Source organism: Pinus tabuliformis, chromosome 3_2 (assembly GCF_031772625.1).
Source record: "Pinus tabuliformis cultivar Carrire ecotype Pingquan chromosome 3_2, CPIR1, whole genome shotgun sequence".
NCBI lineage: Eukaryota > Viridiplantae > Streptophyta > Pinopsida > Pinales > Pinaceae > Pinus > Pinus tabuliformis.
This window is the reverse complement of record NC_142302.1, coordinates 380,718,620-380,742,233: the sequence shown is the minus strand read 5'-3', so window position 1 is coordinate 380,742,233 and position 23,614 is coordinate 380,718,620. Positions and strand designations below refer to the sequence as shown.

The 23,614-nt window shown below is 40.3% G+C and overlaps 1 protein-coding gene across 4 annotated transcripts in view; it reads right to left on the bottom strand.

The window, feature by feature from the left end:
- Positions 1-23,614, bottom strand: part of LOC149181007 (putative 3,4-dihydroxy-2-butanone kinase) — a 335,118-nt gene that overhangs the window by 169,448 nt on the left and 142,056 nt on the right. The window lies entirely within an intron of this gene.

Genomic DNA, 23,614 nt, shown 5'->3' with positions numbered 1-23,614 from the left:
GTATATTTTTATTTAATGAATTTGCCGATTTTTTCCCGATTTTTTCCCGATCCGATTAAAACTCTTCACTCTTTTGCCTCGCCGATTTATTGCCGATTCCGAGTCTGGTTACATTGATAGAAACATGCTCAAAAAATTTCAGGTCAATCCGATCTATTGTTTGGGAGCTATGGAGAAAACAAGTCGCTGTCCTGCAAAAATCTAGCATCAACAGCATGAGGGTGAAAATCTGAAGGTGGAAACAGACTCCTGCAGCTTAGATACAGCCAGAGGATACCTGCACAAGAAAAATAGCCATGTATCAGCAACCAGACCAGCATGCATCCACAGAAACAAAGGCATGCAGCAGAAGGAAAGGCCACAGCACCTCACAGCAAACGCATTCGACTTCCAGGTAAGTGACTAAACTCGTTCCTCTGTTGCATCTAAGTTGCACTGAAACGGATACGGGAACGGATACGGATACGGGGTTTGAAACGGATACGACAAATTTTCAAAATATGAGGATACGATACGGCAAGGAAACGGCATGCATATATATATATATATATATATATATATATATTTCATATTACCATTCATCTTTTAGAATCTAGAATCTAGAATCTATATCTAAAAATGCATAGTCATCGTCATGAATTCAACATAAACAAATCATCATCATCAATTCAGCATAAAAATTGTCATCATCATTAGTGATTATTATAACATTCAACATATTATCATCATCATTAATAATGTAATCAGAAATGCAACAGCCTTTGTGCTTTCGGGTCCAACTCCTTCAAAGAACGTGTCATGCATGGCAGATGATATCTATCTTCCTTGCATGAAAATTAAAAGGCCCATGGGATCATTGGGATATTCCATCAAGACCTATCTGAACATTTCAATCTTCTCAATGTCAGCTTGGCCTTGTGACTATATGCAGGCACAAGATTGGCTAGAGAAGATTTGTTACATTGGAGGGATTTATGAAATCAAAAGCAAAATCAATGACAATTAACAAAACCTTAACCAAAATGAAAATTAATCGCTCAAATAAATCTCTTTACGAAGACATTCATCAAACCCCTTTATTTGCATTTTTGAACATCTATCTTTTTCTTAGTAAGAATTTTTGATAAATATATGGAGTGTTGTTGTTTCTAAAGATTTAGAAAAGATTTTATGAGACTCTGTTTATAGTGAGTTTATTTGCAAATCTGATTTCTTCATTTTTATTATTTATTTATGGCTATGCAAATTTTCAAGCTTTTTAACATTTTAAGGGTGGATTCTGATCACAATTTTCGTGGATCCGTTTTACCGGAAACGGATCCAAAAAAATTTAAATCCCTTGGAAACGTATCCAATTCCAAATCTAAAGTTTCTGATTTTTTGAAACGGCACAAAAACGTTTTTACAGTGTTTCGGACAAGAATCGTATCTGTTTATGTATCGGAAACGGGGATCCGCGTTTCTGGGAAATTCTTTAGGAGTTTCCGGTAACTTAGTGTTGCATGAATGTAATTTAAGAACTTCATGAACGAATGAAATGGTTGGATTAAGCCAGAAAGCTGGCCAGTTAACCCGACACCCTCAGCTGGTTCGATTGCACTCATCTGGAGATCACCTAGTGCACGTGTCTAGTCAACTCACGAGAAATTTAAAAAAACAGGTAGTGGCAGATGTTTTGAACTCCAACGCACATGATGTCAAGTGATTAACAGGTAGAAAACATGAAGTTTCGTGACAGCACTGCAATCTGCATGGGACCAACGTACACCCGGCCACCTCATCTCCTCACCACGAATCACGCCAGCAATTAAAAGACAGCTTAGTTAACGCATTCACCACTCTTTGTTCATTGTTCCTTCACGACGTTCCAAACTGGAGTACATGTCCACCACTTCCAAAGCAGCTAACCAGTGGTCCTCTGCAAGATTTCTGCCTGATTTTCGAGATTTCTACCTGTTTTTTTTAAATCTCTCGCCTATCGAACTCTACAGGAAGCGCAGTTTCGTTCTACAGGAAACGGGAGCCTTCTACAGGAAGGCTTCTACAGGAAAGGCAAAAAACAGCCCTGCAGAAAGAAAACCCAGGATTTTCAGCGAATTTCAAGCTCAAAACGAGGTAGGCTCTAAAAAACTCCTCTATGCATGGTATGTTTGTGCAAGGTGGTGAATTGAACGGCATCAGATTGGAAAATCAGAGGAAAAGTCTGCCTGTGTAGTGGAAGTAAAACATTTGCCTGCATATTGCACTGAGTTTCCCCAGTTTTCCTGCATCAAAAATCTCCTCCATGTTTTCTTTTTAAATTCTCCTGTAGGGAAGATATATGCAGCCGTGGAGGCCAGCCTATGCATGTGTAAAAAAAAAAATGGATTTGCATATCTGTCTGTGTGCTGAGAAGAGAACCTGATCCTTGTGCTCTGCCTGTAAAAACAAAATTCTTCCTTTCATAAGCAAATAGTCGAGTTCTGGGTGACAGTAGTCTTAAAACAAGGGAATTGTTGCTAGTTGATGACACACCCTATTTTGAACATATACATCTGCATTAGTACCTTCTCCCCATAAAAACTTTAGCAACTTTTGGTCATCGAGCATGGCATGAGCAACTTCCACAATAGACCTATTTTTCCTTTTAGCTACTCCATTTTGTTCGGGATTATAGGGCACAATCATCTCCTTGATGTCTTCCTTCTTGCAAAAGTCAATGAACTCGTCTGAAATGTACTCTCCACTATTGTCGGACCTGAAGATCTTAATGCTCTTCCCTATTTGATTTTCGACCAAAGCCTTGAAATTCTTGAATAAACCGAACGCCTCATCTTTATGCTTCAAGCAATATATGTTGATCTTGGGTAGCATCGGATGTGCTCTAGCCATGAAAATTGGTGGAGAGGCTAAAGCACATGAGATCTCCAAGACTCGAAAGTGGTTTGGGCAGATTCTAACCAGTTTGGGAGATATTAAAATAATTAATATTTTTAATGGAGTTCCTAAGTCTAAACTTAGGAAAAATAAAATATTAATGGGTATTAATATAAAACTGGGTTAGAAGGGTCTAAAAGTCATGGATCAAGCCAAATCTAATCTTAGCCGTTGATTAGAGATCTAATCTTGGTCGTTGATGGAGCAACGAGAAAAGTATAAGAGGAGGCTTGAGGGTCAATTAGAGGATACACTGAGGGAGACCAGTCAGTTCGATTTCTGGAACAGGGTTCGCTGAGAAATTCGAACTAGTGGTCTGGACAGCAGCAAGAAGCAACAAGTACAGAACAAAGAGTTGGGAGCAGCACCAGAAGACCAGCTAAGAGAGTGGAGAGGCAGACGCAGAGGCAGCAACAAACTGCGCAGTCACTGGAGGGCCTGTGTGGGTGACGCAAAGAGGCAGGGGCTGACACAGAGTGTCTGGGAGCTACGCAGAGGTCGGCGAGGCTAACACTGAGACTAGGAGAAGTGCTAGAGAATTTTTCTCTCTGTTGGGTAAGCCAGTTTGGCACCCTGCTGTACTGAAGAATTGTTGAATAATAAAATCCTCCCTTGCTGCACTGGTTTTCCCACATTGGGTTTTTCCGAGCACTGTGGTCCAAAATATCTGTGTCGATGTGTTGATTCTTGTGCATGTGTTTTTGTTTCTGTATTATGATGTGATATCTGTAGCAGAATTTATTTTAATGTTTATTGAAGGAATTTCATAAATAAGTTATTGGAAAATAAGTATGGAAAGTCAATCAGTTGTTGCAGTGATAGAATTCTCACAATATATCCAAGACCTCCTTGAGAAATCATCAATGAAGGTTATGTAGAAGAGATGACCACCAAGAGAGTGTACAGGGATCAGACCACATATGTCAGAATAAATGAGATGGAGGATGTCTTTTGACTTCTTACCACTAGAGGGGAATGGTCCCCTTGTCTTCTTTCCACTAGCACATCTAGGACATACTCCATCGTGTTGGGTTGAACAACGGGAATTCCAAAGACCAATTTCTTCAATTTCAAAAGAGTATCATAATGTAGATGGGCCAATCTTCGGTGCCATAGCTCGCTTTGATGATTAGTATCATGGACCAATTCTAGAAGAGGTCTTCCAGTGACTCTATAGAGTCCTTCAAATCTAGATCCCAATGTGAATGCATCTCTCATAGGGGATCCCACTGGCCAAGTAAGTACTTTTCCCTTGATGAAGGCAACCCTCATCCCTTTGTCTTCCAAAGTAGATATAGATACCAAATTCTTCTTCAATCCCGGCACATACATCACATCATGAAGCAAAACAAATTCCCCAGAGTCCAAATGAAATTTAACAAACCCAAAACCTTTAACGAGATGAGTGGAGTTGTCTCCAAGAATAATTTTCAAACTTGACTCCCTCTCCACCAAATTAGAGAGAACTTCTATATACCCGGAGAAATGATCAACAGCCCCACTATCAACCAACCAACTATCCCAAGTATCCGTAGGAGAGGAACTAGAAAGTGCATAAATAAGAATATATTCAGATTGACTAGCAGCATTACTTTCATATCTGGTGTTTCATGACTTCTTTTGAGCACGGTGGTCATCTTCATGATCACTCAGAGCATTTCTTCTTCTCTCTTCATCTCTTCCATTACAATCATTCCTTAGATCATCTCTTCTTCTTTTATTATTAAACCTATTATTTTTGCTCCTAGTGTTGTAGCGTGGACCATCGTTCTTCTCATGGAAATCTCAAGCATAGTGACCTTTCTTGTGGCAATTGTAACATTCAATGCGTGATGCTTCTCTTTCATTCCTTCTCTTTGAATTTCGACGAGGAGGCCTCGAATTTGATGGACCTCCTTTTCCTTTTTTTTTTTCTTGTTATGGGTGACGAATGCAGCAGGCTCTCCTTCTTCATGCTTTTGTATCCTGCCTTTAGAAACCATCCTTGATTATTCTTGAGTGAGATTTCCAACAATCTCATCAAATGACAAGAAATTGTTGTTGTTGCTTATAATAGTAATGAAGGTTTCCCAAATAGGAGAGAGACATCTAAAGGTTACAATCACCAATTCCCTTTCAGGCACAGTTTCCCCAACTCTGTGCAATTGATCTCTAAAACGAGATATCCCCATAACGGAGGATTGCACAAACACTCCTTTATTCATCTTCATTTCATTCAAATGGTTGACTTCATACATGTTGGCCAACTTATCATACATATCCTTAGATTTATTCAAATTCCCAACATAAGAAAGTAAATGATATTGTAAACCATCAGCTATAATTTTCTTTGCTTTTAACTCACCTTTCTTGTACTTGTTCTTGGCAACAACGGAAGCATTCTCTGGAGGCTCAAGCACTTTTCCTTTAATGTATTCCACAACATCATTGTCTTCAGATATGATTTCTACCCTGATCTTCCATGCAGCAAAGTTAGATGAGTCACCAAGCTTTTCATTTTCTTGAACAAAAAGGTTGACATCTTGACTTGATTAAATAGGCGCCTTCAACTTTCCAAAGAAGATTGCTTCAACTCTTGTCTCCTTTGGGCTTGTCCTTCACCTCAGCTTTGATACCATGTTAATTTTACACTTCTATGTTGTTTCAATTACTTTAGCCCAATTCAATTATTCAATTAGCAATCTTTAAATAGCAATTAATTCCTTTCATCAATCAATAGTAACTGAAGATAGAATAGTGTTAAATTATGGTATGTTCTATGCTTAGAGTAGTTTACTTATTTTCTTTAATATTATCCACAGATTAGCAATCACATGTGCATAAAGTAAAGTGCAGATAGAACATTAAACGATCAACAGAAAACAAGCCAAGACAAGAGACACAAGATGTGGCGGCTAGCCAAGGACAAACCCCAATATGGGGAAACCCTTTGATCAAATCTTCTTTTATCTTCAATAGTTCAGCAGAGAGAAATAGTACAAAATCTGATTTCTGAAATTTTATATCAGCAGCAGCAAACCCTAGATCAGCAAAGTCAAACTTAGTCAAATGAGTGGAAATTGACCTCCAATATGCTTGGTCAATTTCCAGTCAACTTGCCCTTGAACAGCCTGAAGAAGCAGCCCTAGAACAGCCCCAAAAATTCAGTCAAAGTGCAGATTTCTGAAGTTGACTGCAGCCCTAAACTAGGGCAGTCAATACCGGTCAAACCTGAGGTCAGATCACCTCGATTTTTGTGCCAAAAATTGTGGCCTGCCTAGGAGAGGCAACCACACCCAATCCGCACTTCTTGGAAGGTCAACGCTGGTCAAAAATGACTTGCTGTCTTGTTTTTGCGTCCTCTTTGCCCTAGGACGTCTTCCTTTCAGCGACACGTGGGAGAAAGAGAGAGAGACTCTTTCTGCGCAGGAGAGAGAGAGAGAGAGATGTGTGATGATGAAGTGTCCAAATGAGGAGAATGCTCCTTGTATTTATATGCAAAACGTTGAGGTTGACCGTTGAATAGACATGACTGTTGGGCTATTGAACCTACATAAGTTGCTGGCCGACTTTGACAATTTCTCCATAATCAAAATAAATTCATATCTCCATAAATACTTATCAGAATCGGATGATCTTTAGATCAATCCTACACCTCTCGATGAGAGGAATCTAGGAAAAATATCAGTAGTCACAAATAAGGTGATCCACATGGAGTTTGGCCCTAGTTGCCAATTTTAACACTCCCTCTCAACTAGGGAGAACTCCATCAGCAATCCATCTGATTGTCGCTACTATTCATCCATCAAATGCACTGCCTTGTACAGCTTGTCCCCTGCTCTGCTCTGTTCTGCTTTGCTCTGCTCTGCTCTGCTTTGCTCTTGCTCGAACTATGAAGAAGAAGAAATGACCGAGGATGTATCATACCATCCTCCACTGACCCAAAGTCAGTCTCAGAGTGTGTACCACTCTCACTGATCCCAGATCAGTATCATTGATCCCAGATCAATGGAGGTCATCCTAGCATAGGGAGTACGGTAGATACAGCGATGCATCCATCGATAGTACTACTATGGTCCCTATCCTCATTTCCCTGTTCATTGATCAGATGAGAGGTACTTCCCATGAGCCCCAAACTGCATGGGTAGGATGCCTCGACAGGGGAACGAATCATCCTATCAGTGGATGCCACGGAGAACAAATCATCCTGGCCCATAGGAGAATGAATCATCCTGTCCACAGTCGCCACGGAGAACAAATCATCCCGGCCCACAGGAGAACGAATCATCCTGTCCATAGTCGCCACAGAGAATGAATCATCCTGGCCCACAGGAGAACGAATCATCCTGGCCCACAGGAGAACGAATCATCTTGTTCCACAGTCGCCATGGGGTATCTCAGGGAAAAGGTTGAACCTCTTTACCCTGTGCATAGTGTGCCACTAAGGGATGGTGAGTCGCCCTATGGTCACGTGTCGCTCCAAGAAGTACCCCACACCCCCCTAGAGCTCCAAGAGCTCAATACATCATACTTGACCCTCATAAGAGGGTCTCTGAACGACACCAAGTCGTTCTCGGAAAGTCAAGAATTTGACCTTTCCCAGGGGCTTTGTCAAAATGTCAGCGATCTGTTCATCTGTACCGATATGTTGGAGCCTTATAGCTCCCCGCTGCACCATATCTCGAATATAGTGGTACCTGATATCGATATGCTTGGAGCGATCATGGAATACGAGATTCTCTAATAAACGAATCCCGCTCTGGTTGTCACATAGAATCACGGTGGTATCCAATGTAAGTCCAAACAACTCACTGAAGAACTTTCGCAACCAGACTGCCTCGCAGGAGGCCATACAGGCAGCAATGTACTCTGCCTCGGCGGTGCTCAAAGCTACCGACTTCTGCTTCCTGCTCATCCAGGATATCGAGGCAGATCCCAAAGAGAAACAGCACCTGGAGGTGCTCTTACGGTCCACCACACTGCCTGCCCAATCAGCATTAGTATATCCAAGTAGTCTCACATCTCTGGCAGTGTATCTTAACCCATGAGTAATTGTACCATGAAGATATCTCAACAGATTCTTGGCACCAATCCAATGTATGTGGTGAGGTTCAACCATATGTTGACTCAATGTGTTGACTGCAAAGCATATATCCGGACGCGAGTTCACCAAGAATATCAATGCTCCGACGAGTTGATGATACTCGGTAGCATTTCGTAACACAGGTCCAGCAGCACTATCGCTTAACTTTTTGAAGTCAAGTTCCATCGGGGTAGTTACGGGCTTGCAGTCCACCATACCGAATCTTTCCAATATCTTCACCACATATTTTCCATGAGATAGTAAAATCTCCCCTAGCTTATGCCAGACTTCCAGTCCTAGGAAGTAGTGCATAAGTCCTAGGTCTTTCATCTCGAACTCAGAAGCCAGCTCCCTCTTACACTTGTGAATGAGAGGATCTGCACCTGTTAGAAAGAGATCGTCAACATACAGCACTAGTATGAGAGGTTTCTCGTCTTCAATTTTAAAATAAAGGCTAGGGTCAGCTTCACTTCTAGTGAATCCCAGTTTCATCAAGTAGCTATCGATCCTTTCATACCATACTCGGGGTGCTTGCTTCAGCCCATAGAGGGCCTTCTTCAACCTGCACACATGAGATTTTCGATCATAAATCTCAAATCCTTCGGGTTGTTCCACATAGACCTCCTCTTTGAACGAACCATGTAAGAACGCAGCCTTGACATCCATCTGATGTAGGTTCCATCCATGCGAAGCAGCAAGGGCTATGATCGAGCGCATGGTGGTGTTTGGGGCAACAGGTGCAAATATCTCGTCATAGTCTATACCTTCCTTCTGAGAGAAGCCACGAGCGACAAAACGAACCTTATATTTTTCTGCACTTCTATCAACTGCACGCTTTATCTTGTAAAGCCATTTTGAGGTGACAACAGCTTTGCCTAGAGGTCGATGAACCACATCCCAAACATCGTTCTTCATGATGGACTCATATTCCTCGGTCATAGCACATCCATACTTGATGCTTTACGGCTTCAGTGAATGATGAAGGCTCATTTTGGATGATCGTGCTCATGATGGTCAGGTATCCTTGATACCTGTTCGACTTCTTAATTTCATGGAAGGTTCCTCGGGGTGCAATGTGTCCTTCAGCATCATCAAGTGTCCCCCTAAGCCATGAAGGCCTCTTCCTAGAAGAGGAAGGCTCAGGCGGAGGGGGATCAATAGGATCCATAGGTTCTTCCACATCGAGCATCGTCTCTTCTTCCTTTTCCTTTGGTTCCCTGGCATCAACTTCTTTAGATCCTCTTTGAGTAGGAAGATTGTCTACTTTGCTAAGAGACATATCTTCATCAAAGGTGATGTCATGGCTAATTTCGACTTCCCTTTGACTAGCCACATAGATTTTGTAGCCCTTAGTATTTTTGCTATAGCCCACGAAGATTCCTTTCTTTCCAGATGCACCCAATTTATTTCTTTTCTCCTTTGGTACATGAAAATATACAGGGCTTCCAAAAACTCTAAAATGAGATATGTCAGGTTTCTTACCAGTGAACATTTCTTCGGGAGTGTCTTGGAACCCAATGGTTGATGAGTGCATCGGTTTTGTACATGTGGTGTTTGCAGCTTCGGCCCATAGAAACTTCGAAAGTCTTTGATCATGGAGCATAGCACGAACAGCTTCCACAATTATGCGATTCTTCCTTTCCGCCACACAATTTTGCTCAGGAGTATATGGTGTAGTAGTCTCCCTCTTAATGCCAGCCTCTTTACAAAAGTCATGAAACTCACTGGATTCATATTCAGTCCCATTATCAGTTCTTAAGATCTTGATCTTCTTCTTGGTTCGATTTTCGATCAAGGCTTTGAAGTGTCGAAACGAGGAGAACACTTCATCCTTCTTTTTCAAGAAGTATATCCAAGACTTGTGAGAATAATCATCTGTAAAAGTGAGATAATATGAATATCCTTCAAAGGAGTTCACAGGCATCATACCTGATATGTCTGAGTAAACCAACTGCAATATGTCGGAGGTCTTGCTTTGGCTTGAGGGGAATGGTCCCCTTTTGAGCTTTCCTTCGGCACATCCCGAGCATACACCTTCTTGCTCTACTCGGCGTTCGGGCATCCCTGTCACCATCTTTCTTACATCGGGTAGAGCTTTATAATGAAGGTGAACAAACCTTCGATGCCATAGTTCAAACTGAAGAGTTGTGTCACAAGACATGACACCTAGCGGACTTCCTCCGACCTGATATAACGAATCAACTCGAAACCCAAGAGTGAAAGCATCTTTAATATTCTTTTTCCATACACGTACCTTACCATCGCTGAAGGTCACCTTGTAGCCTTTGTCTTCCATTGTCGAAATGGACACCAGGTTCTTTTTGAGATAAGGTACATATAACACATCTTGTAGATGAATTGTATTTCCTTGATTCAATTGAAGAGTGACATTTCCAATGCCTTTCACGGGATATTTTGTATTATCTCCAAGAACAATTTCCAGGTTGGTTTCCTTCTCTTTCAAACCATAGAGAGCTTCTTTGTAACCAGTGAAGTGCCTTGAGGCACCACTATCAATAAGCCAATTTCCCAGCGAGTCCGGGGGAGCAGTAGTAGATAGAGTTGCTGGTAGATAATATTCATCTTGCTTATTGTTCACGGTATTAGATTCATACCTGGAATTTCTTGCCTTCTTGAATGGTTGTCCTCTTCCTTGACTTCCAGCGCTTCTTTTACCTCTTCATTTTGTCCTGTCATTCCTTTGATTGCCTTGAGAGGGATTTTGATCATCGTCCCGGTGAGAGTCCCTTTTATCAGGCACTCCCTTGAATAGTGACCTATTTTATTGCAATCATAACATAATCCTTTTCTTCCACCCTTTGGTCCAGCCTTTCTTTTGAATTTAGCCCCAGAATTGTTTCGTTTAGTATGAGAAAAAAAAGCAGATGGATGACCCTTAAGTATGGGCATTTCTTGTTCTTCCATCCTTGTTTCTTCTTGAATGCATCTGGCCATTAATTCCTCAAATCCAGGAATTACGTTATTGTTGAGAAGAGTAGTCCTGAATACATACCATTCGGATAGTAATCCTCCAAGAGTTGTGAGTGTCATTTCCCTGTCAGGAATTACTTCCCCAATAGATAGGAGATCATTCTTGATCTCGGTGATCCTTAAGAAGTATGCTTGCATACTCTCATCTTTGCCCTTCTTAATTTCCTTCAGCTTATTTCTAAAAAACAAGACTTGATTTGCATCATTAACTTTAAATAAACTCACCAGTCTATCGTAGATTTCCTTGGAGGTGCTTAGGTTGGAAACGTAGGCCACCAAGCGCTTGTCGATAGAGTCCCGGATGATCTTCCTTGCTTTGACTTCTCCCTTGGTCCATTTGTTCCTAGCAGCAGCGGATGCATTTGACGGAGGCTCAACAACTCTGCCTCTCACATGGTCCAACACTTCCTATTCTTCCAATGTTAGATCGAGAGACATCTTCCATCCGTGGTAGTCAGAGTTCTCACGGAGTTTCTCTTCAGCAGGGAGTGTGTTGAGGACCCCATGGTTTGTTTTAGATAGCCTTGCCAACCTTCTCTTCGGTGATTGCTCTTACTCTTGCTTGGGCTTTGTCTTCACCTCAGCGCTGATACCATGTTAAATTATGGTATGTTCTATGCTTAGAGCAGTTTACTTATTTTCTTTAATATTATCCACAGATTAGCAGTTTACTTATTTTCAACAAAAAACAAGCCAAGACAAGAGACACAAGATGTGGCGGCTAGCCAGGGACAAACCCCAATATGCGGAAACCCTTTAATCAAATCTTCTTTTCTCTTCAATAGTTCAGCAGAGAGAAATAGTACAAAATCTGATTTCTGAAATTTTATATCAGCCGCAATAAACCCTAGATCAGCAAAGTCAAACTTAGTCAAATGAGATTGACCTCCAATATGATTGGTTAATTTTCAGCCAACTTGTCCTTGAACAGCCTGAAGAATCAACCCTAGAACAGCCCCAAAAATTCAGTCAAAGTGTAGATTTCTAAAGTTGATTGCAGCCCTAAACTAGGGCAGTCAATACTGATCAAACCTGAGGTCAGATCACCTCGATTTTTGTGCCAAAAATTGCGGCTGCCTAGGAGAGGCAACCACACCCAATCCACACTTCTTGGAAGGTCAACACTGGTCAAAGATGACTTGTTGTCCTGTTTCTGCGTCCTCTTTGCCCTAGGACGTCTTCCTTTCAGCCACACGTGTGAGAAAGAGAGAGAGACTCTTTCTACGCAGGAGAGAGAGAGAGATGTGTGATGATGAAGTGTCCAAATGAGGAGAATGCTCCTTATATTTATATGCAAAACATTAAGGTTGAATAGACATGACTGTTGGGCTTCTGAGCCTACATAAGTTGTTGGTCGATTTTGACAATTTTTCCATAATCAAAATAAATTCATATCTCCATAAATACTTATCGGAATCGGATGATCTTTAGATCAATCCTACACCTCTCGATGACAGGAATCTAGGAAAAATATTAGTAGTCACAAATAAGGTGATCCACATGGAGTTTGGCCCTAGTTGCCAATTTTAACAAATAGCAATGCAATGAAAATAGGAGACGAGCAATCACATCAATAGGAGACACGAATTTGGTCAAAGACCAGAGAAAAACCCCACAAGGGGAAAAACCCTTTGAAATTCTTCTTCTATTAGATTGTCATAAAATGTTCAACAGAGAGTATAATGAGCCAATACAAAACTATCAAGCAAAATCAATCAAACAATATCCAAAAATGTGATCCCAGCCACAATACTAATAAGAGTTAACTTTCCCAATTTGTGGTCAAGTACAGTCAACTGCGGTCACCTATAAAAGAGAAACCCTAAGTCCCATTGCACGGAGAGAGAGACGAGTGCGTGGTTGAAATTTTCAAATCACATGGATAGGTCTGCATGTGTGCGGTTACAGCCGAACATTTCCCGTGGAAACCCTGTCGCTGGAACCCAAAAACCCTAAACACACGTTCGAGCTTCGAACCCTACAATTTCAGACCTATACGAACCAATATCCGCTAACTCACTTCAGACCTGTGTGAACCAATCCAAAGAAGAGAGAACAAGAATAAGCTTGATGTTGACGTTCAAATGAGGGTCATTTCACTTGTATTTATAGGCTTCCAAGGCTATCCAATTTGCTTTTAGGGTCGACCTATCCTTTTGTGCACGTGGGCTTCACTTCAAAAAATATACTTTCCCTTGTCCAAATCCAGTGCTTCAAAGGTCAAAATTGGTCCTCTCAAAAAGAGGAATCTAGTCCCATGGTTGGAATGTCATTGAGCTGTCAAATTAACACCAAATCGCAGGAATCGTCATTAAATGACCCTTAGACTTAGGAGTTCACTTTATTAATTAATTAATAAAGTGAATGTATTTTTATAAAGTGAGTTTAATTTAATAAAATGCCTAAGTTTGGGTACATGTGATTTAAGTTGAATTTTGGACCATTGATCTCCACTCAAAATTAGATTTAATCTTGATTGTTGAGATTACGGATTTGCCCCAACTCAAAATTATAAAATGAAGCCAAGTGAAAGAGAGGACATGCCACTTATTTTCTCAAAAAAGATTTTGAGAAAGAGAAGATTAAAAGGATTTTTCTATTTTCCGAGCAAGGAGAAGAATTGCAGCAGCAACAAAGGAGCCAAATACCATTAATTTGCAGACTGTACAGATCAGTGTTCCATGGGGAAGCATTCCCCAAGGTGGGGTGCATGCACCTCACGCTTCCCACACACCTGGGATGGGAAGACGCCTGAGAAATGTTTCCCCACATCTCCCCTTTTCAAGATGTTGAGAAATCTAGGGCAGAGACAAGAAGTGATTTCTCTTGAAATGATAACTGCTTTTGAATACTTTTTTATTTCTTTTGATTAGGTTTTTCTTTGGCTTCATTATTATAGTGTTCTTTTCATCAAGCAGCTATCAAAATATCAACAACAATAAGACAAGCGACACAAAATGTAGACGATCAGCAAGGGCCAAAACCTCTCCAACTTGAGAGGGAAAACCCAAACGAATTTGTAATGTCCCTAATGGGAATTTTAACAGTATATACCATAAATGAACTTGAACAACAAAATAATCATAAATAGACACATAGCCAGGCAATTGATACACAGATAGATACCCATAAAATCACTTAGCCATTTTATTAATCCACTGAAAAGAGTGCATCAGCATGAAGCAATAGTGGAACCTGAGCTTGCCAAGCAAGAGGAGCAAAGCCCAGAAAAAGATCTCTGACCCAACTGATGAATGGCTCGATCAATGATGTCGATGGTCTTGTGAGAAGACCACTGCAAGCCACTACTGCAAAACTGCTCTCTCCAAACTCCAATGAAGCACTGTGATATATCTGAGTGAAATCTCCTCAAGAGTGTTGGGTTTTCGTCCAACACCCACTAGCACGCCCAAGGGTTTCCATCCTAGTGCTACCAAGGAAGTAGAGAACCGGGTTCTCAACCTCTCATATAAGAAGTAATATCAAATCCAAGATATCCTCCAATGACCTCCTCCTCCTCTTTTATAGATTTGATGGACCCCTCTAGAACCTCCTATTTTATTATTATTTTAATCATGGAACACTTTTCCCTCTTTTATTTCAATTAATATATTCTTTTTAATGTGGGAAAAGGGTAAATTGGCCATTATGTCTCCTCGGGCCACGAAACTCATATCTAACCATCTCATCCTTTAGATATTCTCATTCCGATCGCAATGAGCTATTACACTAAGGTGTTCTGTCAAGTATTCCTCCCGGAATGCCACCTTAAGCGTAATTAATTGAGCGAGACCCAATAATAACTTTGTTTTTTTAAAGTTGTCGAAATGCACCAGAACGAAAGGCAAACTGTGCGGATGATGGAATATACCAAGTAAATGCCATTAGACCTCACAGAAACTCCTCAAAACCCCTCCAAAAGCCCCAAGGCTTGCTAATGACACCAACTCGCACCTGTGACCTGTTTGCCCCCAACTCTGAAAGTCCACCCTAACCATGTCATAAGGAACATTACAAATCCTCCCACCCCAACATTGTTTTCCCTCAAGCAATCCAAACATGTGGACCAATCTGTTGGCCCAACACAACTGAGACCCAATGCCTGGATCCCATACGAATAATTAGATGACGCTTTGCGTCTGTGTCAACCCACCACGAACAAACCCTTCAATGCCCAAATCCCAGACCAATCTTTGACTGAACCTGTCATCAACAAATCCTCTTGGTTCCCAATGCCACCAAGAACAAGTATCAAGGCTCTATGGCTCCTGTTGTGTTATAACTCCAACCATGAGTGTTGCTCCATCCACTGCGTACCAACTCATCACCTCTCTCCAATCCAACCCTTGGCATAGACCAAGGTCAACCTCACCATGTTGATGTTGTGCTGAAATACTAATGAGTGGCCAACCTACATCTTGCTTCCAACTAAAGCATGTAGTATCCCTCACCTCTAAGGGCTCTTGCAGTACAATTCTCCTGACTAAAAATGATACTCCATCAATAGGGTACCAACTCATGATCTCTCGCCAATCCAATGCATGGACACCTATGTAAGGAACAAGTCTACTAGGCTGATATGGGTCCCTGCTCAATTGATGATGCTCTATCTGGTCAATCAACAAGAACTGTCTAAGGAAACCTGCTCTTCTCTCCATAATAGGAAAAAGTGGGCAAGATGTGCTACAAGCCCTATCTATGTACTCCTGGAGAGGGCTGCAGCCTAGAAATACTGCATCTCTACTAGCTACCACTACAACTATCTACATTACATCAATGGGTAGGCCCAAAGATGGATGCACCACCATCTCAAACAAATCCTCCCCCCTCTGATCAGAAACTCCATGCTCCTACCATATACTAGCCTCCTGCAAAACTACCCTGTCAACCTCCAATACCTCCTGAGGACAAGTGTCTGCAAATACTGCCACCCTGTTGGTTGTCTGTACATTTGTCTGCTCCTCATCAATCGCTAACACCAAGGGTGGTTGCCCATCCTCCTCCATGACAGGCTCAATATGAACCCCCAACTAGCTCTCCCCAAAAGGCTCAGGATGCATACTATGCATATCATCCTCGTCAGCTGACTCAAGCTCCACCATATGCTGCTCATGCTGAATCACCACCGGTGACTCATCATCCTGACTGTGTCCCATAGGGTCCACTGACTGCTCATCATATAAATCTGGTTTATCGTCAACGAATCTACATGACTCATGCTCCTCGGGGGCATCCTCATTTGAACCCATGGACTCATCCAAAGAAGAATCCTCGCCCTGAAGGTCAAAAGGAATCTCCACCGGCTCTACCTCTGTCATCTCCTCAATGTCACTCAACCATGAGTGGTCAGATCCCCTACAGATGAAGCAAAGGCCCTTCCTCCTCAGCTCATTCCTACTGCATGACCCCCCAAACCTGAGCAGCTCCTCCTTGGTCAAATGTCTCCTAAACAACCCAACGTTCTGCTCAACCAACCTCTCGACTAGTTCATAAGCAGCAAGTGAGACCAACTGTTCTCTCCTCCAAATGGACAACAATTGAAACTGCAACTCCTGACAAATGGCATCACGTTGTCTCATACATGCTGACAAGATGGATTGCATGTGTGTTATGACTGTGTCAAGATGATGTTTCCTAATGTTGAAGAAGCATCGAAACATATATAGAATAAGATCATCACACTCAAGATCAAAGATGACTTCATAAGTCCTAGTCATGGCCATAATTTTTAGAACCTGAAGTTTCTTCCCAAATGTAAGACCCTCACTGTTATCCAAATCTCGCGAAGTCTCCACCATCTGTTGTCACACAAAGTGTCTAAGCACCACGACAACCCTCAGAGTAAGGGATGTCACTCTAATCCTTACTCACTCCGTTTAGACTCTCTCCTAGACAAGTCAAAGGGGGTAGTCCCTAAGTTGAGTGGATGAGGATAGTCTGTCGAACATAAGCTCTAAGAGATTTTAAGGATGAACAACTTGATGAACTTAGAACAAGTCTTGGTCAATTGAGATAGATAGATTAAAACAAGATACAACCGTAAGATAAAATTGATTATAGACTAGTGCCTTTAATTTGAATTAACCATAGACTAAATAAAAAAACAAGTTATCCAAAGCAAATTTATAGATGTGGCTAAGTGACGATCATGAACAATTAAATGTAAAATGCTCAAAACTTTAGCATGCAGGATGATCTAGCAAAATTTATCTTTCTCCAACAGTCAATATGATTTTTTAAAACATTTATTGCACCTCCCAATAGAGAAATCACAAAAATTAAGATTTTGCACTTAACACCAAAGAACATTAAGTTAGCATTTTAATTATTCCTTAGGCAATTGCTTTAATGTGATAACTGAATAAGTAAAACAAATCAAAGGGTTAATAAATTAAATTTTTAATGGGCCATAGGCCACATAAAAAAATTTAATTGGAAAGAGCAAATCCTCTTTTAATTTATTTTATTCTCAATTCTAAAGTTACCAAAATTTAACATTTTTAAATTTTTAAAATTTTAGAATTTTTTATGTTTTTGAATGAATGTTTTTTAAAAGAAAATCAAAATCATAAATAAAATTGAGAAAATGTAAAACAAATGTTAATAAAAATAAAAAATAAAATCTAAAAACAATAACCAAAATAAATAAATAAATCGAAATTCAAACTAACCTAACTCATAACAATACAAATGAAAATAAAAAGAAAAGTCGAATGTGCTTACCCTAACCAACTAAAACCTAAAACATAAGAAGTAAATAAAAAAATATAAAAAAATCGAAATGTTTGTTGGTTTTGTGCATATGCAGGTCTTTGACGACGCCAAGAGAAGGGATACGCAGAGGAGAGCGAGGGAGGGAGCTGCAGGTATGGAGGTGTGGGTATGGACTTGCAGATCGAGACAGCGGAAAGAGAGGAGGGTTGCGAAAAGGCCAACGAGAGAAGGAAGGAGATGGGCAGAGAGCAGCAAAACGCGCGAAGGGCAGCAAGCAAGGGTCGTTGAGCAAAGGGATGGAGATGTGCAGGTCAGAGCAACGTAGAGATGGATGAGGAATGGATGCGAGAGAAGGAGCTCACGTGGAGAGTTAGAGTTGCGATTAGAATGGAACACAATGATAGCAGCATTGATGAAATATGCAGGTCGATGGGAGAAGGAGTTTGCAGCTGTGGGTGGAACTCGATGGAATTGTAAGATGGAGTGAGGGACAGCGATGGAGAGAACGCAGTTTTGAGGGGGCAATGAGAGAGAGCGAGGGTTTGCAGCAAGGGTTTGAATGCAGAGATGTGAACTTTAGTAGCCAGCGAACAAAAATGCATGCAGAGAAATATAGGGAGGAGTAGAAAACGCAAGAAGGAAGATGTAGCCAAAAGAAAAATGTAGGAAACAGAGAAAAAATTCGAAGTTTTTTACAACAAAAAGAAAAAAAACACACAGCAATTCCAGGCAGCCAATGGTAGCTTTTTAAAAAACCCAAAATAAACCCAGAAAAGTGAATATTACATCAATACATTTTTTATGCTTCAGATTTGGCAGTGAAACCCTTGTAAAATTTCCAGATTAAAATTTTAAAACCCTTGGACTGCAAAAAGTTGGATAATATCCCTGCAAAAATGATTTTGAGGCTAGATCTTACCCTCCAGGGCCTAGATCTGGCTTCAAATCAAACTTCTCTTTCAGATCTGCAACCTGTACCTGAAAACAAAAACACCCAGAACCCAGATATACAAAGAAAAAACCCAGAAACCCAAATTTGAAAACCAAAAAATTATTTACAGATCTATGCACAAGAATGGTAGATCTATCAGATCTGAGGAGTATGAGCCTAATTCCGCTCCCAGATCTGATAATGTAAGGCTCTCAATAGCCAAATATATCAATTTCCCACACAAAAATTAAATTTTTTAAATTTTAAAAGAAGTGCTTAACTCAAAACCCTTCATATATCACACACAAAATCTTATGATAAGCTCGAAACTAATTTCGCTGAGCTCTTCAGAAAACATAGATTGGGAGTTGGTTGGTCCAACTGAAAACTTCCCCTAACCCCTGAAGATCTAAAAATCAAAATTTTCCTGCAAAACTCAATCCAGCCATCAAAATAGAGTAAGAAAATGATAATAAAATTCAGATAAATAAAGATATTTGCTATTACATTCAAAATTTAAATTATCATTTAAACCCCAGCGACTGAGAAAGATACCTATACTCAAATCACTCTTCAGAAGCTATCATCAATGGCTAAAAAAAAATTATGCATGAAAACAACACATCTTATATTATTTCCGTGAAGAGTAACACCAGTGAAATTTAACCCCTAAGACTTTTTCTATTATCTAGGAAAAAATTACACGAGCTTTTTGCTTAGCACACGACTCAGAAATCGGATGGATCAACTGACAAATGACCTCCTATTTAAAGATAAATCCTCCAACGACTAGTTTGAGTGATCCTCGTCAAAGCAATCTCAATCGTTGATAAATATTAAAATTTCTTTTAATATCAACCATCGAAATATTTAAATATTTGGGGAAATTCGAAATTTTCAATTAAATGCATTTTAATTAACTCAAAAATTAAATTTTTGAGTTAATTTCCCCAAACTTTTGACTTTCACTTAACCCCAGGGATCAAAGGTTTAAAATTTGGCAAAATAATTAATTTACCTTAGTTCCAAGACCTTTTAAAATTAATTTTTTAAAGACCAACAAATTTTGCCTTTGGAGAATTTAAATTTACCTAGGACATAGAATTAATTAAACTTCTGACTTGAATTTTAATTAATTTTTTGCCAGAAAATTTAATTAATTAACATATTAGGGGATAATTTATTTTTCCAACCCTGAAAACACTTTACATCATGATTTTCATATTTTTTACATCATAGGGGGGAAAACCTATTTGTAATAGACCCTCATAGACTACCCATTTCTGCGACACAAATATAATTCAGCAGACCAAGCAATTTGTAATTAAATAACCTAACCAAATAGTTAAGATTATTCTTAAATCGTTTTTACATAGACTTGATCTAGAACACTAGGACTCGCCTAAGATCTTAGCGACAAAATCCATTCCATCTTTGGGGTAACACTGAAGGAAAACTCTGCCGACCATTTTAGAATGGATCGGTAAGACAAAAAACCTCCCAAAATGGAGATCGCGACTAGAAAGGTAGGTTTACCTAAGTTGTTACATATATGACACGGTCATACCGAGATTATCTACATCATATATATGTAGAGTGGGTTTACATTATACCATGATGATCAGGTTGATGATGATAGCTGGATGGAACGGACACATCGATCAGGTGCCATCCCTTTTGCGAAAAAAGGGGGTGTACTGCTATGGGTCATTGACATGTAATAGTCAACAAGCTCAAAGACTCTCCTCATAACATTATCATTGTAAGGAGCTATAAGTGCGGTCAGTCTCATGATGTGACTGAGACAAGATGCAACTAGATGTCTAACCCCTTCACAAGGTTCCTCCAAGAACTTGGGTTGTATGAAAGCAAGCATAGTTGGTCTTAGAGCACAAATGAGTTTCTTCCCTTCTGACCAACTCACTTCGGAAATGAGTGCATCTAATTCATCTAGTTTGAAAAGTACTTTCCATGTGACCCTCATGTGTTTCATTTATGTTCCAAGGGCAAGAATTTTGTGTCCAATCTCCAGCTCCTTCTGCAAATCTCTTGGCTGCTCATGGGTAACAATGGCATGGATCTCCTTTGAGAAAGGTTTGTTGGCCAATTTTGTTTTCTGATCTATATTGCAGTTCATGGAGAGACTGTTGTGTTGGTGCATGAGATGTTTTAAATACTCCATTATTACAAGGCTTATGGCAATAGTGACACACAAGACAGCTACAGTAATGCAAGACTGGACATTTGACTATTACAATGGCAGTAAAATACACTGTCTTTGCTCCTCAACAGAGGCAAATAACCTTTTAAGCACGAGTCTCATATTCAGTTTCACAGCACCAATGATACATTCGGAATTAAACAAACAGACATAAGATTACTTCAGATATACAACACAGTGATATAAATGAAGGTTGTTACAGAGAGAACCTGATAGATTTTGCTCAGAAATGTCCAGCACTATGGTCTGTCCTGGAAATGCAGAAACTGGGCCTCTCCTTCGATTCAAGAAAGCCCGAAGACTGCTACAAAATCAACCTCTAGCAGTTATGGAAATGACAGATTCAAAGACTAGATTTTGGCTTGGGAATCCTTTTAATATGGAACTTGGATATACTGGTGGCTCCGTCAATTCAACTCTGTAGAATACTTCTTCTGATACAGCCAATATCCTCTCAGTTTCTGATTTATGCTCCCTTCTTTGACTCAGCTTCCCGGTGTAGTAACTCTGCCTCCCAGTACAAAGATCAGCAAGGCATCCTTTAATGCAGTAATTAAGTTCCAGTGCGCTTGCAACGGTGAGCTGCTACAGGCTTATGAATTGATGCTTCAGATCCTCTTCAAGAAAACACTATGCACCCCAATGACATGGTCCCTTAGAGATAAATGGTCTGCTACAATTCTGAATATTAGTGGAGTGATAAATCTGCTACACTTAATCCTGCAGCCCCTTGAATCTATTGCTGATAAACAATTAATTTGGCCTTCCCTCTTGTAAAATCTCTCTTGCAAAATATCTCTGTTATGCCACTAATTTCTTGAGTGTATTTGATAAATGAGGAATTTTGTCAAATAGTTAGTTGACGAACTTCTTGTAGCTGATTTTCATAAATTAACAACTTCTACAGTGCTCAATTCATACCAAACAGATTTCAGAGTCAACTTCTACAACTTATATCAGACCCAAAATCCAACAAATAGCTCATTCCATTCATGAGAAATAACCCAGAAACATAGCAGCAGCGATTTCACTAGCACACAGTCCTTTGCACCGAGATTGCAAAGCACATATAACTCAAATTTGAACCCGGTAATCGCTCCAGAAACAGAATAAGTGTAATCTGGAATGAATGGAAGGACTGGACAGTTCCCTAACAAGTTCCAACCACTGAGTTCTTTCCAGTGATGAAGGTTTCAACGTTCTGTCTTTTATAGCAGCAGAATACCACCCCTTTTAATCTCCACTTTGCTCAGGAAAATTGAGGTCAATGGACTGATATCATATGCAGAGACAGGCTGCTTCTTCCTTGCATCTAACCCAGCAATGTGTCTCCTTAAAATCGGCTCATTTTTTTAATGGCATTTAACTCATCTATAAACAACAGTGATACGACCCTTAGTTACTATCTCGGCTCTGTAGTGGAATAAATGAGACTCGGTCTGCTCCAGGTGAATAATGCCTCGATATGCCCTCCTTCTCATGACAAATCGACCCCTTTAATACCACAGTGTATGGCTATTTGCTTGGATTTTATATGTTTGAAAAAAATCATAGAGATATGGCGGCACGTCCCTCCTGGAGAATACACCAGATGATGCCCTTGGCCCCCACAATAGAACAGGCTCGCTCTCAGACTTTGCAATAAAATTGGTCTTGACCCGCAGAAAATGAGCTCCCATCCAAAATCATGCCAGTTAAAACCCCAAATGGTTCACGGCCCTTTCAAAAAACAACTTTGACACTGATAATTTAATAATTTCACGGCCCCACTTAAATAAAATTTGGCCCGACTAATTCAATACCACGTCCTCACAAATGTAAGAGTTGCCTTGCCTTGATTTAAACTTTAGCTTCCATGTTGATTTGCGGTAGCGTCGGATGTGCTCTAGCCACGAAAATTGGTGGAGAGGCTAAGGCACATGAGATCTCCAATACCCAAAAAGGGTTTGGACAGATTCTAAACAGTTTGGGAGATATTAAAATAATTAATATTTTTCATGAAGTCCCTAAGTCTAAACTTAGGGAAAATAAAATATTAATGTGAATTAATATAAAATTGTGTTAGAATGGTCCAAAAGTTATGGATCAAGCCAGACCTAATCTTAGCCGTTGATTAGGGACTTAATCTCGGCCGTTGATTTGTAAACGAGAAAAGTATAAGAGGAGGCTTGCGGGTCACTTGGAGAACACACTGAGGGAGACTAGTCAGTTCAATTTCTGGAGCGGGGTTAGCTAAGAAATTGAACCAGTGGTCTGGTGAGCAGTCAGGAGGCAGAAAGTACAGAACAGAGAGACGGGATCAGCGCTGAGGCAAGAGAGGCAAACGCAGGACATTTCAGGCAAACGCAGAGGCAACAGGAGACTGCACAGTCATTAACTGGGCCTGCGTGGGTGATGCAGAGAGGCCCAGGGCTGACGCAGTCAAGTAGGGGCTGACGCAAAGGGTCTGAAAGCCACGCAGAGGTTAGCCGGGCTGACGCTCAAATTGGGAGAAGTGATGGAGAAATCTTCTTTTCTGTGGGTAAGCCAGTTTGGCACCTTGTTGTCCTGAAGAATTGCTAAATAATAAAAACCTCCCTTGTTGCACCGGTTTTCCCACATTGGGTTTTTCCGGGTACTGTTGTCCAAAATAACTGTGTCAATTTGTTGATTCTTGTGCGTGGGTTTGTTTCTATATTACGGTGTGATATCTGCAGCAATATTTATTTTAATGTTTATTGAAGTAATTTCATAAATAACTTATTGTGGAATAAGTAAGAAAAATAAATCAGTTGCTACA